Source organism: Xenopus laevis, chromosome 2S (genome assembly GCF_017654675.1).
Source record: "Xenopus laevis strain J_2021 chromosome 2S, Xenopus_laevis_v10.1, whole genome shotgun sequence".
NCBI classification, from domain to species: Eukaryota; Metazoa; Chordata; class Amphibia; order Anura; family Pipidae; genus Xenopus; species Xenopus laevis.
The window spans coordinates 160,129,221-160,146,669 of NC_054374.1; the positions used below are offsets into that span (position 1 = coordinate 160,129,221).

Below are 17,449 nucleotides of genomic sequence, written 5' to 3' on the forward strand. Positions count from 1 at the left end.
TCTCCTGATAAATTCTTTTCTCGTAGGCCCGAAACTGTCAGTGCTAGTAAGTCCCACCCAAGTCCCTGATTTTAGTATGGGTGTCAGGACTCTCTACTCTGTCTCTCTTCTATAATTCCTACTTTTGTCTCTTGACCTTCCTCATATCGATGCCTGTCTCTCATCACCTCACCGAGCTTTACAACAAGAACTGGGGGAATAGAGGTGGAGCCAGCCTATTATATCCGTGACGAGGGCCAGTAGACCAATTCTTCGGTTTCTGCCTCCAGAGGTGAACCTGGACATAACCCATATGTCTGTACTGACAGTTCGAGCCTACTAGAAAATAATTTATCGTAAGTATAAATCCCTTTTATATAATAATATATATATGTAGTATTGATATAATATAGATAGTATATTAGTAGTTTATATAGGTTATAGTATATATATATATATATTATATTTTTTTTCCCTATGGGAAATACAAATTAATGTTTGTGTTCACATATTGTAACGTAAACATACCTTTTCCAGTGAGGCAGAATTGATGTGTCCTTGTTTTGTTGAATGATGTGACCCTAGAGGCTGAAAAAAAAAGTATAATATTATATAGCAAAAGGACCCACAGTTCATGTACAAGGCGTCCTATGTGGACCCAAACATTAATCAATTAAAAGTTTAATTCACTGTACAATAGGATATATATATAATACTATATATATATATATATATATATTATTATATATATATATATATATATATATATATGTTTAAAGGGTTGTTCAACTTTGAGATAACTTTTAGAATAATGTGGAGAGTGATATTCTGGAAGTAATTTGCAATTGATTTCTTTTTTTATTATTGTGGTTTTTGAGTTTATGTATTTGTGGTTTTTGAGTTTTATTCAGCAGCTCTTCAGTTTGCAATTTAAGCAGTCTGGTAACTACGGTCCAAATTACCCTAGCAACCATGCAATGATTTAAGCAAGAGACTGGAATATTAAATAGGAGAGGCCTGAGTAGAAAGAGGAATAATAAAAATAGCTATAACAATACATGTAGCCTTACAGAGGCATTTGTTAGTAGGGTCATCAATGCCCATTTGAAAGCTGAAAGAGTCAGAAAAAGAAGGCAAATAACTATAAAACTATAAAAAAAAAATAATGAAGACCAATTGAAAAGTTGCTTAGAGTTGCCACTCTGATGACATACTAAAAGTTACCTGAAAGGTGAACCACCCCTTTAAGTAAAAACTAGGCAAGATATGGATTTAAAGGAGAATTCAACCTGTGGGGAAAAAAACTTTTTTCCCACAGTTGAATTCTCCTTAATGTTCCTGCCTCCCTCTCCCACTGCATGTTGGGCAATGTAGTTTTGTTTAACAATTTGCCTGCTACCAAGGTTAATGTAAAACTATAATACCCAATATTTTGCTTAAATTGCAAACCAAAGAGTGCTGAATAAAAAGCTAAATAACAAATAATAAAAATGAAATCCAATTGCTGCATATTACTGACAGTGTACCAAAGATCTGTCTGGTTTCTGAAAAAGATACATTGCTTAGCCTATATCTGTGATTTTCTATTAATTATGCAAGAGATGATATTAAAAATAGCAATCATACGTAACATGTTTAGCAATGTTAGGCTTATATGCTATGTTTTTGATAAAATGTACAATTGCTGTAATGTCTTTTCTGCTTGACAAAAAATAAAGATTTAAAACAAAAAAGAAAATCGCAATTGCAAAGTGTCTCAGAATATCACGCTGAACAACCCATTTGAGACTTAAAAACGCATCACAGCAAGAAGAAAAACAAAGCAAGCAAATAATATTAGAATGCAGTGCTATTATCTCTATAGACCTCTCTATTGCCCTTTTGCACCCTTGAACCACTTCATCAGCTGACTGGATGTATGTGCGTTGAATTTCAGCACCCAAAATGCAAGAGTTTGTAATTTTGACACCTTTAAAAAAAAAAAAAAAAGGAGGAAAAAAAAGCAATAAATGCCCTACTCCCTAACCCTTACTGAATTTATAGTGCGAACCCTGCATGTGGGGGAGCAAGGGTGGTGTATGTCCTCTCACCTCTGTATTTAGCTATAATTTTTGATAAGTTTAGATGCTTCATGTTTTGCCCTCAGAGTCCTGGTATGACTGGAATTGGATTGGCTAGAGGTTAATGTTGACCCATTCTGGCAGCCAATCAAATGCCTGCATGGCAGTACCAGGGCTTGAACCAGCAGCATCAAGGGAGATCGATTTTAGGGAGCGGAAAGTGCAGGAATTCCTGTCTATGAAGTTTTTCTGCAGCTGACACTGGAGTAATTAGCATCACCTTCCACCCAAACTTTAAAGGGAAGGAAACCTAGTCGGCGCAAACCCCCCACCCCCCTCCCATTTGTTGCCCACCCTCCCTCCTCCCCCCTGGCCTACCCGTCCCGCTGGGCAAATGCCCCTAACTTGGTTACTTACCCTTCTGCGGCAGGTAAGGGTAAGTAACAAGTTAGGGCATTTTGCCGCAGCCCGAGGGATGGGTTAGGCAGGGGGGAGGAGGGAGGTGTGGGCAAACCAAACGAGTGAGGGGGCTGGTGGGTGTGTGCCGACTAGGTGTTTCGCTTCCCCTTTAGTTCCCTATTATAGAACTCGCAGTAAAGAATTTGTCTTAAGCAAACAAATACTCGTTAGATAGTCCCTCAGTGCTGATAAATTTGCAGGCATCTCTTCTAACAGGCATTAACCCTTTGCCTTGCTGTACAACCAGATGTATCACTTTGTGGATTAAACTTTGGGTTCTTAAGTATTACCCGCTATATATTTATTATTATCTGTTTATTTGTGTTCTGGGTATTATACATTAAATTTGTATGATTTTTTCTCTTTTATGTAGTGTGTTACGCTTATTATAGATAAACATAGAATGAGCATTGAATTTATTCTATAGATTTTCGGAGTCGGGGCTAAATCACCATGAAACGTGCATGGATTGATATTACCATGTTCAGGGGTGGCCATTGTAATGAAAGTGACTGTATCAGTACCCAACTGTGCCTGGGGTATGCATTACTCTATCACTGATATTAATAAGTGTCCACTGGCTCTTGTTTCACCCGAATATTCTTGGATGAAATAGCAAGGACTGGTTTCAAACAGGTTGAACACTGTGACTGGGTAAATGTAATTTATTTCAACCTAAAATTACTGTGTTAGTATGTCAGTGAGCAATAAAGCACCTAAACATATTTTCTGGCAAGAATACAGTAATTCAGTGTTGGAAATTGAACAGAGTATTCCTGAAAAATACACTTCTGGACTGAACTTTGTACTGAAGTTGGTGGGAATTGTAGATATAGTTACAGGTTATCATACTGGTGCAAAATCTTAAATTTAATATATTGCCTTGTATACGGCCAACTTTAGCCTCTCCAAACAAAAAAATCAAATTCCATCTATGCATTCCGGCACCAAAATCTCCCACCTGTGCCTGCACCCACATTAACCCAGTGGTTAAGGCTGTGGGCATGGAAGGAATCTGGCACGAGTTTAGGTCTGATTCTTGTTTTCAGCAGGTTTCCTGCAGACTGAGAATCAGCTGTCTGTGGCATCTGTCTAATTGTGGTCTTCACATAGCGTACCTAACCTACTAATCTGCTGTCAGAGTCTTGACACATGACTAAAGAATATGGTATATTCAAGGTGCCCCATATCAGTGAGATACTGCTGGCACAGCAATCTAGTACAACAAGGACCAAAATGAACAGAGTTAGTTCTAGGAGCATACACATTGATGCTACTCTCCCTACTGAATGTAACAATTTCGTGTTTCATTTTCCCTTTCAATGCTAAGGGTCAGAAAGGGGACAACAATTATTCTACGAGTCACTTTATTAACCGTTTACACAGAATACTGTGTAAAATAACTTTCAAGGTTAACTGTAGGTTAAACCTAAAATGCATCTTGCCTCTTTCATCTGCACAGTGTGTCTGAATAGAGCATGAACCATTTATTGAAGGATAAATGCTGTTTGTGATCCAAGATAGTAAACTAAACTACTAATCTGCTATGAGTGAGGACACATGGCTGAGAAATAAGATATAGACAAGGTATATACCAGTCAAGATATTGCTGGCACAGTAATCTGGCACAATGAGCACCTAATGGTGAGTGATCAGGTTCTAGGCACATGCACATTACTACCCCTCCCCCACTTGAAAATGTTTCTATTTCACATTCACTCCATTTCTCAGGGTCAGAAAGGGGACAGCAGCCTTTCAGTAGAATAGTACTAAGTATTAAAGGGTTTTTCACCTTTGATATAACTTTTTAGTAATGATGTAGAGAGTGATATTCTGAGACAATTTTTAGACAATTTTGCAATTGGTTTTCATTTTTTATTATTTGTGGTTTTTGACTTTATTTAGTTGTCAGTAGATCTCCAGTTTGCAGTTTCAGCAAACTGGTTGCTAGGGTCCAAATTACCCTAGCAACCATGTACTGATTTGAATAAGAGACTGGAATACGAATAGGAGAGGGCCTGAATAGAAATATGAGTAATACAATGTAGCAATAACAATTAATGTATAGCCTTACAGAGCATTTGCTTTTAAAAGGGGTCAGCGTGCCAATTTTAAAGCTGCAAAGAGTCAGAATAAAAAGGCAAATAACTATAAAAAATAAATAATCAAAACCAAATTAAAAGTTGCTTAGAATTGGCCATTTTATGACATACTAAAAGTTAACTTAAAGTTGAACCACCCCTTTAACATGTACGCTAACGGTTCACAATACCTATTGGTTAAATCTAAAATGCATCTGCTATAATTACGCCTTAAATAACTGTAGTTGTAGTTAGAGTGTAATACATTATGAATAAAGGTTGCTTTGGAATCAGCACACAAGAGAAAAAACTTGAAATTTTACTGCAAAAGTTGTGAATGCTCATTTGTGTGTGTATGTATATATATATATATATATATATATAATATATATATATATAAAATTTGTGCAAAATGCTGTTGCACTCTATTATTAGAATCAACGTTTCGACCCTCAATGGGGTCTTTATAAGACCCCATTGAGGGTCGAAACGTCGATTCTAATAAAGTTTTTTTTTACTGCAAAAGTCCCTAGAGTGCAACAGCATTTTTCACAAATTCTATATAATATTACTGTTAGTACCAGGGCACTATCTCTCTTAAAGTGTGTGCAGTAGCCTTACAGACTTTAATCAGGTCAGGTTGTGGGTCTCATATACAGCAAGTTTTACTCCTTTAAAACCTTTTTTCCTCTTTTGACTGATTAGGCATTGGGTATAAAGAAGTAAAATTTAGCTGATGAAATTTAGTAGATGAAAATTAACCAAACATTTCAATAGACCACCACTTGATAAATATTGTAATGATTGTTTGATAAATATGACTTTAAATCCTGCAAAAATGTGTATAGTTATAAATGTCTGGGTTAAAAGGAACTTTGTGCAAATAATCTTTTTTATAAGCTTCATATCATGGAAGTAAAAAAAATCTAAATGATGTACTGTTTCTGAAATATTAAAGTAACTTTTCAGTATGCCCCATTTAGCAATCTCTCTTCATGCAGGCGTTTGGGACAGATTTTAATTAACAGTTCTAATACATCTTATAATTGTTTTAATTTTGCCTAGAAACTGTAATTATAGGTAAATAACATAACCAACACCAGCACAACAAAAACTAGCACAATACCACACTCCAGTATAAATCCTATAGAGAGATCTAGTTATTTTGAAAGAGTGAGATCAATTCATCTTCTAGGCAAACGGCATAAAACCAAGCCACCCACCCACACACACACCCCACACACCCACCCACACACACACACCACACACACACACACACACACACACACACACAACACACATACACACACACACACCACACACACACACACACACATTATTAGACCTGACTGTAAAATCAAAATCTATCTGATTTCGCAAGAGAGAATGACCAGGAGGACAATAAGAATAACTTCATTTCACAAACATAATTTTAATTGATTATATGTATAAGGTTTCTAATTTCAATAAGATAAAGCACATATACAGTTTTCATTTTTGCAATTGTTTTCCATTAAGCTAAAAATGCTGTTTAAATGAAGAGACAAGAAAAAAGCTCAATTAAAACTTGGTAGCTAGTTAAAAAGATAAAAAGAAAAAACAAGGACTGACAAGAAACAGAGAGACAGAAAATAGATGGGCAAAGTGATAGGCAAAAGCTAGCAGTGACTTTCAATCAATCTCTATTGTACGTATATGCCAATGAAAAATCACAGACTGGAGTTCTAACAATAATTTACTAAAACTGAAACTGCAATGTTTGATAAGCTCATTAAAATATCTTGAAAATAAATTCTCCACTGGATAGATATATAGATGATAGATAGACAGATAGATGATAGATGCAGAAACTAATAGAAAAATCACACAGACTTAAGCATTAAAGGGTGCTTCTTCACCTTTGAGATACATTTTAGTATGATGTAGAGTGTTATTCTGAGACAATTTGTAATTGGTTTTTATTTTTTATTATTTGTGTTTTTTGCGTTATTTAACTTTTTATTCAGCAGCTCTGCAATTTGCATTTTAAGCAATTTGGTTTCTAGGGTGCAAATTCCCCTAGCAACTATGCACTAGTTTGAATAATAGACTGTAATATGAATAGGAAAGAAGCTGAATAGAAAGATCAGGAATATAAAGTAGCAATATCAGTATATTTGTAGCCTTACAGAGCAGACAGCCAGCCAGCCAAAGATTTTATATATATATATATATATAGGGATCCCTGTGGGGGATCGAAATGTTGAGTCTAAAAGATCATGGCACCCGGGCAAAAGCCTAAACGGTGTGCACCTTGGATTTGGGAATATATATATAGAGAGAGAGAGAGATGCAGAGAATAATCACACAAACTTAAGCTCAAGCATTAACAACCCGCCTATAAAAGAATCTGCAGTGCTTTTAGAGCTAATATAAAATAAGAATTGGAATTGTACTGTTTGAGTTAAGGTTAAATGGGGAGACAAGAATCAAAAAACAAATTTAAATTCTGCATCTGCTATTGAACAATAACTCAAATAAAAGCTGGAATATGCAAATGTAATGATGACAGTAATATTTCCAAATTATAAAACACAAGCTAAACAAGTCTGAAAAAGCAAGTTGTGCAAAGTTTAAGCTGTACACCTTATAGCACTAGAGAGATGAATAAAATCACTGTCAGACTTACCCCAGTGTTGGAGCTTGTAGAGGACAAATTCTCAACTATTTTTGAAAGGTTCAAAATGCTGTCCGCTAATAGCTTCACATTAATACCCCTAGGATCCATTCTGGAGAGCATGTGCTAGAAAATGGCAGCCTCAGGGGAGGGGAAACATGGCAAGAAGCTGCAGGATCAGAAAAAAAAAGTGAAACCTAATATTATTGGCCAAATAACTGTTGCTATTTGAAAGGTGAACGAATAGATAAATGGACTTCAGTTAAAGAGTGCTTGTTATTGGTTAAGAAGTATGCTTGCATCTCATTGGTTCACTAATTTGACTGACAGAAATTCACAAAATAGTTATCTGGATCTAAAAAATATCTGTTTTGTCTGTTTTATCTGTTTTGTCTAACTTAACTATTTTGTAATGTTAAACTGGTAAATCAGAGACATTATTTTTAACATCATTCATTCTGTAAAGTGCCTTTACACTTCACTAGTTCTGTTTTATGGATTTTATAACTTTCAAAGACACAGACACATGGATTTGACTTTTTAGAACTAATTCTCTATTTCTCCTGCATGGCAAAGCAAAAATCACATAGATTTCTATTCTCTGATAAAAATTAACTTCTATGACTGGAACGGCATTGTTTTCTTAGAGTTAGGATGCAGCTTAATGCAGCTAGAAACTATCTCAATTAAAAGATTTCAAAAAGATTTCAAAAAGATTTCAAAAGATTTCAAAAAATAAACTCTCCAGATGAAAGACATATATAGAGAGAGAGAGCAAGTGAGAGAGAGAGATTATAAATGATAGATAGCTGATGATCTTGGGGAAAAAAAACTGCACCATTTGATAGAGAGAAGATATAGTTAATACATAGAGAAATAGAGAGAAAATAGAGATACATAGACAGAGATAAACATATAGACAAGATATAGACAAGGAAAAAACAAAGCAAAAAAACACAGACATAAATGTTCTACAGGTTAAAGTAGACAAGTAGAAAGCAAAAATCACAAATACTGAAGCTGTGACAAACATCAACAGAATAAGGAGCTCTAAACAAGCTTTCACAGTGGTGGCAAAAAAAAGCTACCTCAGTAAAAAACATTCTGCTGTTTTTCTACAGGCCATTGCTCCTGAAGAAACTGCACCAGACAAAGAAATACACAGATATTGTCACGGCCGGCACCCAACACCAGAACAAGTGCTCGAATCCTGGTTCTGAGCTAAGCTTCACCAGTGGTGTGACCACCTTTGAGCTTCGGGAGGAGCCCTCAGCCTAATCGGGTGCCACCTGGTCTTACGAGAGGTTCAAGCAAGTGTTCTGGCAGGCAATGGGGCACGGCTGGTAGCTAGAGTCTTTGGGACCGAGGATCACGGTAACAGACAAGGATAAGGCAGAAGGATCGTCAGACAGGCTGGGTCGTGGCAGGCAGAAAGCAAGGGTCGTCAGGCAGGCAAGGGTCAAAACTGGGTATCAAGCAGGAAGGGTACAAGCAGAAGAGTAGTCGGATATCAGGCACAGGTCAGGATACAGAATTCAGGATGGTCAAGGTACAGGCTGGGTCAAACACGGATAATCAGATTCAAACAGGCAAAATAGCACAAGGCTTCAGAACAGAGCACCAGAAACAAGTTCTATCACGGGCAGTTTGCTGGGAGTGGAAGTGGCCTATTTATACCCTGTTTGGACGCCAAGGTTTTCGCGCCAAAATCGACGCACACGCGTCAGGATCGACGCGCGCGCGTCCGCGTCAAAATAAAGGAAACGAGACGCGGGCGCGCGCGTCCTAAGGAGGCAAGATGGTGGAACCACGAGGCGGGCGTCCCCGCGGCCGGCGTGGCGGGCGTCCCGCGGCCGACTTACAGCACCCCCAATCCCAGGTAAAACAGATTTCCTTACATTACCCCCCTCTCTAGGGGGGGGGACACCGGACCCCAGGCTTCCAGGAAACTTTAAATGGAACTGCTTCCTAAGACGATCAGCCTGATGTCATCAACTGAGACCCAGGAGTTCTCCTCAGGACCGAATCCTTTCCAACCTAGTGAGGTACTGGAGTTTGTTACGTACCATTCGGGAATCCAAGGAACTCCTGGATCTCAAATTCAGGCTGACCGTCAACTTGCACTGGAGGGGGAACAGAAGTAAGGCGAGTATTAGCGGCAGGTTAAGTAAAGAAACATGAAAAGAATCAGAAATCTTGAAATTAATAGGCAATTTAAGGCGAACAGACGAAGGGTTGATAACAGTAGTGATGGGGTAAGGACCAATGAAACGGGGACCCAGCTTAAGGGAAGGAACCTTTAGCTTGATGTTTTGGTAGAGAGCCCACACCAAGTCTCCCACTTTATACTGGGGGTGCTTCTCTACGTCTTTATCAGCAGCCCTTTTCTGAGCAGAAGTAGCAGTAGACAAGGAATCATGTACCTGGGACCAAATCAAGGAAAATTGTTCGACAGAGGAATTAGCGGAAGGGACAGAAGAACCAGAATTAGAGAAGGAAAAGGCTTTTGGGTGTAACCCATTAACAACAAAAAATGGAGACTCCCCAGTGGAGGAGTGGGTAGCGTTATTGTAGGCAAATTCTGCCCAGGGTAACAGTTTCTGCCCAGGAAGATTGATTTTCGGACACAAAACATCTTAAAAATTGCTCTAAAGACTGGTTCACTCTTTCGGTTTGCCCATTGGTTTGTGGGTGATAGGCGGTTGAAAAAGAAAGATCGATCCCCACTAACGAGCAAAATGCGCGCCAGAACTTAGAGATAAATTGAACACCTCTGTCTGAAACAATATTACTGGGAAACCCATGCAACTTAAATATATGTTGAATAAAAAGTTCGGACAAAGTTTTGGCAGATGGGAGGTGGGGAAGAGCAATAAAATGACCCATCTTACTGAATCTATCCACCACCACCCAAATTACTGTTTTCCCCTGGGACACAGGCAACTCCACAATAAAATCCATAGAAAGATGGGTCCATGGTCTTTCAGGAATAGGGAGGGGAATCAGTAACCCTTGGGACAAATTTCTAGAAGACTTGGAGCGTTGGCAGACAGGACAAGAATCCACAAAAGATTTAACATCTTGTTTACAGGTCGGCCACCAAGCACTTCGAGTAAGTAATGAAATAGTTTTACTTACACCAGGATGTCCTGCCATCTTGGAATCATGAACCTCTCTTAGAACCTGTTCTCTAAGATCTTCAGGAACAAAAAATCTCCCAACAGGAGTGTTAGAGGGAGCGTCTGTCTGAACAGGGGATAACAAAGAAGAGAGGTCAGATTCCAAAGTAGCCACAATGACTTCACCCGGAATAATTGTACTACAGTCATCAGTTTCAGAATATATTGAGTCAAAGCTTCTGGAAAGAGCATCTGCCTTGACGTTCTTTGTACCAGGCCTAAACGTCAAGGTAAAGTTAAACCTAGAAAAGAACAAAGCCCACCTTGCCTGTCTGGGATTTAGACGCTTTGCTGACTCAATATACAACAGATTTTTATGGTCAGTGTAGACCGTAACCTGGTGTTTAGCCCCTTCTAATAGATGCCGCCATTCTTCAAAGGCCCACTTGACAGCTAATAGTTCTCTATTCCCTATGTCATAATTTGCCTCTGCAGGAAGAAATTTTCTAGAGAAAAATGCACAGGGATGTAACCTATTAGTAGTCGGGTGCCTTTGAGAGAGAATTGCCCCTGCTCCCACCTCAGAAGCATCTACCTCAACTATAAAAGGTAGTGTTGTATCGGGATGGCGGAGGATTGGGGCAGAACTAAACTCCCTTTTGAGGAACTCGAAAGCTTGGATAGCTTCCGGAGGCCACATACTGGGGTCAGCACCTTTTTTAGTAAGATTTGTGATAGGAGCCACAATAAGAGAAAAATTTTTAATGAATTGCCTATAATAGTTGGCAAAACCTAGGAACCTTTGGGTTGCACGTAAAGAATATGGTTGGGTCCACTCCAGGACAGCTCTTACTTTGTCTGGATCCATTTCGAGACCCTTGGAAGAAATATTAAATCCCAAGAACTGTACGGAAGCAACCTCAAAAATACATTTTTCCAATTTTGCATACAGGTTATTAGCTCTAAGCCTACGCAATACCTCACAAACATGAAGACGATGATCAGACAGATTGGCAGAGAAGATGAGGATGTCATCTAGGTAGACCACTACGTATATCCCCAGCAGGTCCCGAAAGATGTCATTGACAAACTCCTGAAACACTGCTGGGGCGTTACATAGACCAAACGGCATAACAAGGTACTCGTAGTGGCCATCCCTAGTATTAAAAGCCGTTTTCCACTCATCCCCCTCCCTGATCCGAATGAGGTTATAGGCACCCCTCAAGTCAAGCTTGGAGAAGATCTTAGCATCCTTGACCTGGTCAAATAGTTCGGAGATTAATGGTAAGGGGTAGCGATTTTTTACAGTGATTTTGTTAAGCCCCCTGTAATCAATACAGGGGCGTAAACCACCGTCTTTCTTACCCACAAAAAAGAACCCTGCCCCCGCAGGGGAACAGGAGGGCCTAATGAAGCCCCTGTCAAGATTTTCTTGTATATACTCTTTCATTGCCTGGGCTTCGGGCAATGAAAGAGGGTAGGTTCTACCACGTGGAGGAATTGACCCAGGAACTAAATCAATAGGACAGTCATACTGCCGATGCGGAGGTAAGGTCTCAGCTGCTTTTTTGGAGAAAACATCAGAAAAAACAGAATATGCTGTGGGTAACCCCTCAAAAGAAGTAGTGGCTACTACAGAGGGAAAACAAACCCCACTACATCCTGTACCCCATTGAGTCACCCCCTTAGAAACCCAGTCTATCAGAGGGTTATGCCTCTGGAGCCATGGTAAACCAAGAATAAGAGGAGAGGAAGCTCCCTCAATGAGGTATAGAGCTATCTCCTCACAGTGTAGATCATTTGCACACATGGAAAGATTTGTGGTCTTTTGGGAAACCACCCCTGATCCCAAGGGTCTTTTATCGACAGCCAGAATTCTCAAAGGAGGATTGAGGGCAACCAAAGGAATTTTATTTTTAGCAGCGAATGCTGCGTCCAAGAAATTACCCTCCGCCCCAGAATCAATGAAGGCTGACAATTTAACAGTGCCCGTAGGCCAGGTTAATTTAACAGATAATAGGACCTTGGAGGCAGATTGGGGAGAGGAAACGCCTGCACCCAAATGGAGCTCCCCTTCTCCATTTAGGCTAGAGCGTTTCCCGGCCTCTTGGAACATTGATTGAGGAAGTGACCCTTCTCCCCACAATACAAACACAACCCAAGAGACCGCCTCCGTGCCTTTTCCTCAGGAGAGAGGTGAAAGATGCCCAGCTGCATAGGCTCCTCCTGAGGTTGAGACACAGAGGGGTTTGACAACTTAGCACTAAAATTATGCTTATACAAAGAAGAAGTACCCTGTTCCTCCCGATTTTCCCTCTGTCTCCTATCTACCTGGATAACCAGAGACATAAGGTCATCCAGACTGGTAGATAGGGGGTAATTGACCAGGCTGTCTTTGACAGATTTGGCTAGACCGATGCGAAACTGGCTCCTTAGAGCTGCATCGTTCCAGCCAGTCTCCACCGCCCACCTACGAAACTCTGTGCAGTAAATTTCCACCTCCCGTTTACCCTGGCGTAGTTTGCGAATAGCGGAATCGGCCGAAGAGGCGCGATCCGGGTCATCGTAAAGAATGGCCATAGAGCGGAAGAAAATATCTAAAGAGAAACGGGCAGGGTCGGTGGCTGGCAATCTAAGTGCCCAGACTTGGGGGTCACCCACTAATAGGGTCATTACGAACCTGACCTTTTCCTCGTCAGAGGGAAATGAGTGGGGGAAAAAGCTGAGGTACAGCTTACAGGCTTCTTGAAAAACAAAAAACTGGGTTCTGTCCCCACCAAACTTGGCCGGAAATGCAATCTTGGGTTCCTGAGGTCTGAATACAGCACCCCTATCAGGCAGGGAACCCACTGAAGGAGTAGGAACAGAACTGGCTGGCTGCTGCGAGGGTTCCAGCTGGCGTGTTAGGTTATGAAACCCCTGGAGTAGATAGTTCTGCTTTTGCTCCTGCTCCTCCATGCGTTCCAGCAGCGTAGTTAGCAACAGCTCGGAAGAAGATGGAAGTGGAGCAGCGGCAGCAGCTTCGGTGTGATCGTCGTCCTCCATGGCCCGTGATAATGTCACGGCCGGCACCCAACACCAGAACAAGTGCTCGAATCCTGGTTCTGAGCTAAGCTTCACCAGTGGTGTGACCACCTTTGAGCTTCGGGAGGAGCCCTCAGCCTAATCGGGTGCCACCTGGTCTTACGAGAGGTTCAAGCAAGTGTTCTGGCAGGCAATGGGGCACGGCTGGTAGCTAGAGTCTTTGGGACCGAGGATCACGGTAACAGACAAGGATAAGGCAGAAGGATCGTCAGACAGGCTGGGTCGTGGCAGGCAGAAAGCAAGGGTCGTCAGGCAGGCAAGGGTCAAAACTGGGTATCAAGCAGGAAGGGTACAAGCAGAAGAGTAGTCGGATATCAGGCACAGGTCAGGATACAGAATTCAGGATGGTCAAGGTACAGGCTGGGTCAAACACGGATAATCAGATTCAAACAGGCAAAATAGCACAAGGCTTCAGAACAGAGCACCAGAAACAAGTTCTATCACGGGCAGTTTGCTGGGAGTGGAAGTGGCCTATTTATACCCTGTTTGGACGCCAAGGTTTTCGCGCCAAAATCGACGCACACGCGTCAGGATCGACGCGCGCGCGTCCGCGTCAAAATAAAGGAAACGAGACGCGGGCGCGCGCGTCCTAAGGAGGCAAGATGGTGGAACCACGAGGCGGGCGTCCCCGCGGCCGGCGTGGCGGGCGTCCCCGCGGCCGACTTACAGCACCCCCAATCCCAGGTAAAACAGATTTCCTTACAGATATATAATGAAGTAGGGGGGAATAGATAATAATAAATAGATAGATGATGGCAAAGCAAAAACACTAAAGATGTAACAAACATTAACAGCTTAAAAAAACTTAAACTCTCACAACCTCGATGACTGCAAGTGCATTGTTTGAGCTAAAGGGGAAGTTCACCTTTAATTGAAATTTTAGTATGTTATAGAATGGCTTATTCTAAGGCAACAGTTGCTCTTCATTGTTTATTTTTTATGGTTTTTAAATTATTTGCCTTCTGCTGCTTACAGCTTCAAACAGGGGTCACCGACCCTACCTAAAACAGAAATGTCCTGTAAGGCTACAAACTTGTTATTGCTACTTTTTATTACTCATGTATTTTGGCCCTCACTTATTCATATTCCTGTCTCTAATTCAAATTAATGCATGGTTGCTATGGTAATTTGTACCCTAGCAACCATATTGCTGAAATTGCAAACTGGAGAGTTGTTGAATAAAGCACTAAATAACTAAAAATAAAAAAAACTACAAATAATAAAAAATGAAAACCAATTGCAAATTGTCTCAGAATATGACTCTCTACTTAATGTAAAACTTGATTTATAGGTGAACAACCCCTTTAAAGGACAAGTAAAGCATGTTTCACTATGAGGTTGCTATATTAGATGAAAAATAGATGATAGATAATAGATGAGTGAGAGAGGATTGCTATATTAGATGATAGATGATAGATAATAGATGAGAGAAAGAGAGAGAATTGCTATATTAAATGATAGATAGAAGAGAGTGAGAGACAGATAGAGGGAGATGATAGATGTATTAGATGCTAGAGATATAGTATTGTTATATACTATACTATACAATGAACTGTAATTTATTTTGATCTTGTGTATTGATAGATTTTTTTTTTATGAATTAAGACAGGGGTCCCCAAGCACCGGGCCGTGGCCCAGAAGCCGCACAGACCAGTGCGCAAAAACGAGGCACGCCCCAAATTGGACGTCGGCATGCCAAAATTGGACACCGGCGCGTACAAGCTTGCTGCCGACCCCTGCCAGTCCCATCCCCGCTCCCCCCCCCGGTCCTTGCAAAAGACAAAAAACTCCGGTCCCCGGTCCAAAAAAGGTTAGGGACCCCTGCATTAAGAGGTAAAAAAATAGCGTGTTTTTATCCTTTTTAAGCAGACTGGCCAGTCAATTATGGATTGTATGCTTATTATTAATTGAAGTAAAAAAAAATAGAAGCTAAATAAGTCTGACAAGCAAGTTGTGCAAATTTTAAGATGTACACCTTACAGCAAGATACCCATATGTTGGTATATACCACTAGAGAGATGAATAAAATCACTGTCAGACTTACCCCAGTGTTGGAGCTTGCAGAGGACAAATTCTCAACTATTTTTGAAAGGTTCAAAATGCTGTCAGCTAATAGCTTCACATTAATACCCCTAGGATCCATTCTGGAGAGCATGTGCTAGAAAAATGGCAGCCTCAGGGGAGGGGAAACATGGCAAGAAGCTGCAGGATCAGAAAAAAAAGTGAAACCTAATATTATTGGCCAAATAACTGTTGCTATTTGAAATGTGAATTAATAGATAAATGGACTTCAGTTAAAGAGTGCTTGTTATTGGTTAAGAAGTATGCTTGCATCTCATTGGTTCACTAATTTGACTGACAGAAATGTTTCACAGAATAGATAATCTGAATCTGAAAATATCTGTTTTGTCTGTTTTATCTGTTTTGTCTAACTTAACTATTGTGTTGATATTGGTTTTGTTGAACTTGGTGTTAATTTTGTTGATATTATGGATTCTGTGATAGGGTATATTCCTTTCTGTAATAAGCATCTATTTTGTCACTTCAAACTGGTAAATTATAGTGAGATATCAATTGTGTGGATTCACATATGATAGCCGCTTACAACATTATATATTTTGTTCTAGTTTTTTTTACATAATTCATCTTGTAGGTACCTTTAGGGCTATTCCACACGGGGAGATAGCCACGCGTTTGCGGTCGCGGCGACAAAGCGCCGCGCCAGTCGCCGCGACCGGCGCAGGCGACAGTTTTGTATGGGCGCCTATGTAAAAACGCCTGTGCTAACCACACGAGGCGATGCGCTTTTCAACAGTCGCCTGAAAATGCCTCGCCAGGCTTTTTCAGGCGACTGTTGAAAAGCGCATCGCCTCGTGTGGTTAGCACAGGCGTTTTTACATAGGCGCCCATACAAACCTGTCGCCTGCGCCGGTCGCGGCGACTGGCGCGGCGCTTTGTCGCCGCGACCGCAAACGCGTGGCTATCTCCCCGTGTGGACTAGCCCTTACACATCACTGGTTTTGTTACATGGATTTTATACATTTGAGAAACAAAATACAGTGTGAAAGACAAAATGCTTGTTTACAATACTTTGATATCCTATTTGTACAGAAATCAGATTTTGTTCTCATTTTTGACTAAACATAATGCTTTTGTACATTTTCTACCAATATATCTGACCACAGTTATATATGTATCCTGGTAAAATGTATTTTGTGCCTCAACTATATTGAAGTTATTTTTGCAGACAGAATATACTTTTTGTCTACAAAATGTACACTGGACAAATGGCACCCCATAGTCCCCAGTCATGTGACTTGTGCTCTGATAAACTTCAATCACTCTTTACTGCTGTACTGCAAGTTGGAGTGATATCACCCCCTCCCTTCCCCCCCAGCAGCCAAACAAAAGAACAATGGGAAGGTAACCAGATAGCAGCTCCCTAACACAAGATAACAGCTGCCTGGTAGATCTAAACACAGCACTCAATAGTAAAAATCCATGTCCCACTGAGACACATTCAGTTACATTGAGAAGGAAAAACAGCAGCCTGCCAGAAAGCATTTCTCTCCTAAAGTGCAGGCACAAGTCACATGACCAGGGGCAGCTGGGAAATCGACAAAATGTCTAGCCCCATGTCAGATTTCAAAATTAACTATAAAAAAATCTGTTGTTGCGCCTTTGAGAAATGGATTTCAGTGCAGAATTCTGCTGGAGTAGTACTATTAACTGATGCGTTTTGAAAAAAAACATTTTTTCCCATGACAGGATCCCTTTAATAAATAACCCCCATAATCTCTGAATAAACATGTCACCAATTATAACAGATAATAATAATATATGTTTGTTTGGCCCGGCACCCAGTGACATTGTTACACTTTATATGGTTTTCCCCTATGGGCTTCTCGTAGAACTACAAAAACCCCTATGAAAGCTAAAATAGGTCGGGCTTTTGCCATAAAACCTGACAACAATGGAAACTTAGAGAAGTGTGACGCTGCAAGTTGATTT

At 40.4% G+C, this 17,449-nt stretch overlaps 1 long non-coding RNA gene across 1 annotated transcript; it reads right to left on the reverse strand.

Moving 5' to 3' along the window:
* Nucleotides 1–519: 519 nt before the first annotated feature.
* On the reverse strand, nucleotides 520–16,084 carry LOC121400369. Its single transcript, XR_005965700.1, has 3 exons — nucleotides 15,483–16,084; nucleotides 7,248–7,404; nucleotides 520–567 (listed from the first exon to the last, which is right to left on the reverse strand). It is a non-coding gene; the product is annotated as an uncharacterized LOC121400369 (long non-coding RNA).
* Nucleotides 16,085–17,449: the final 1,365 nt, after the last annotated feature.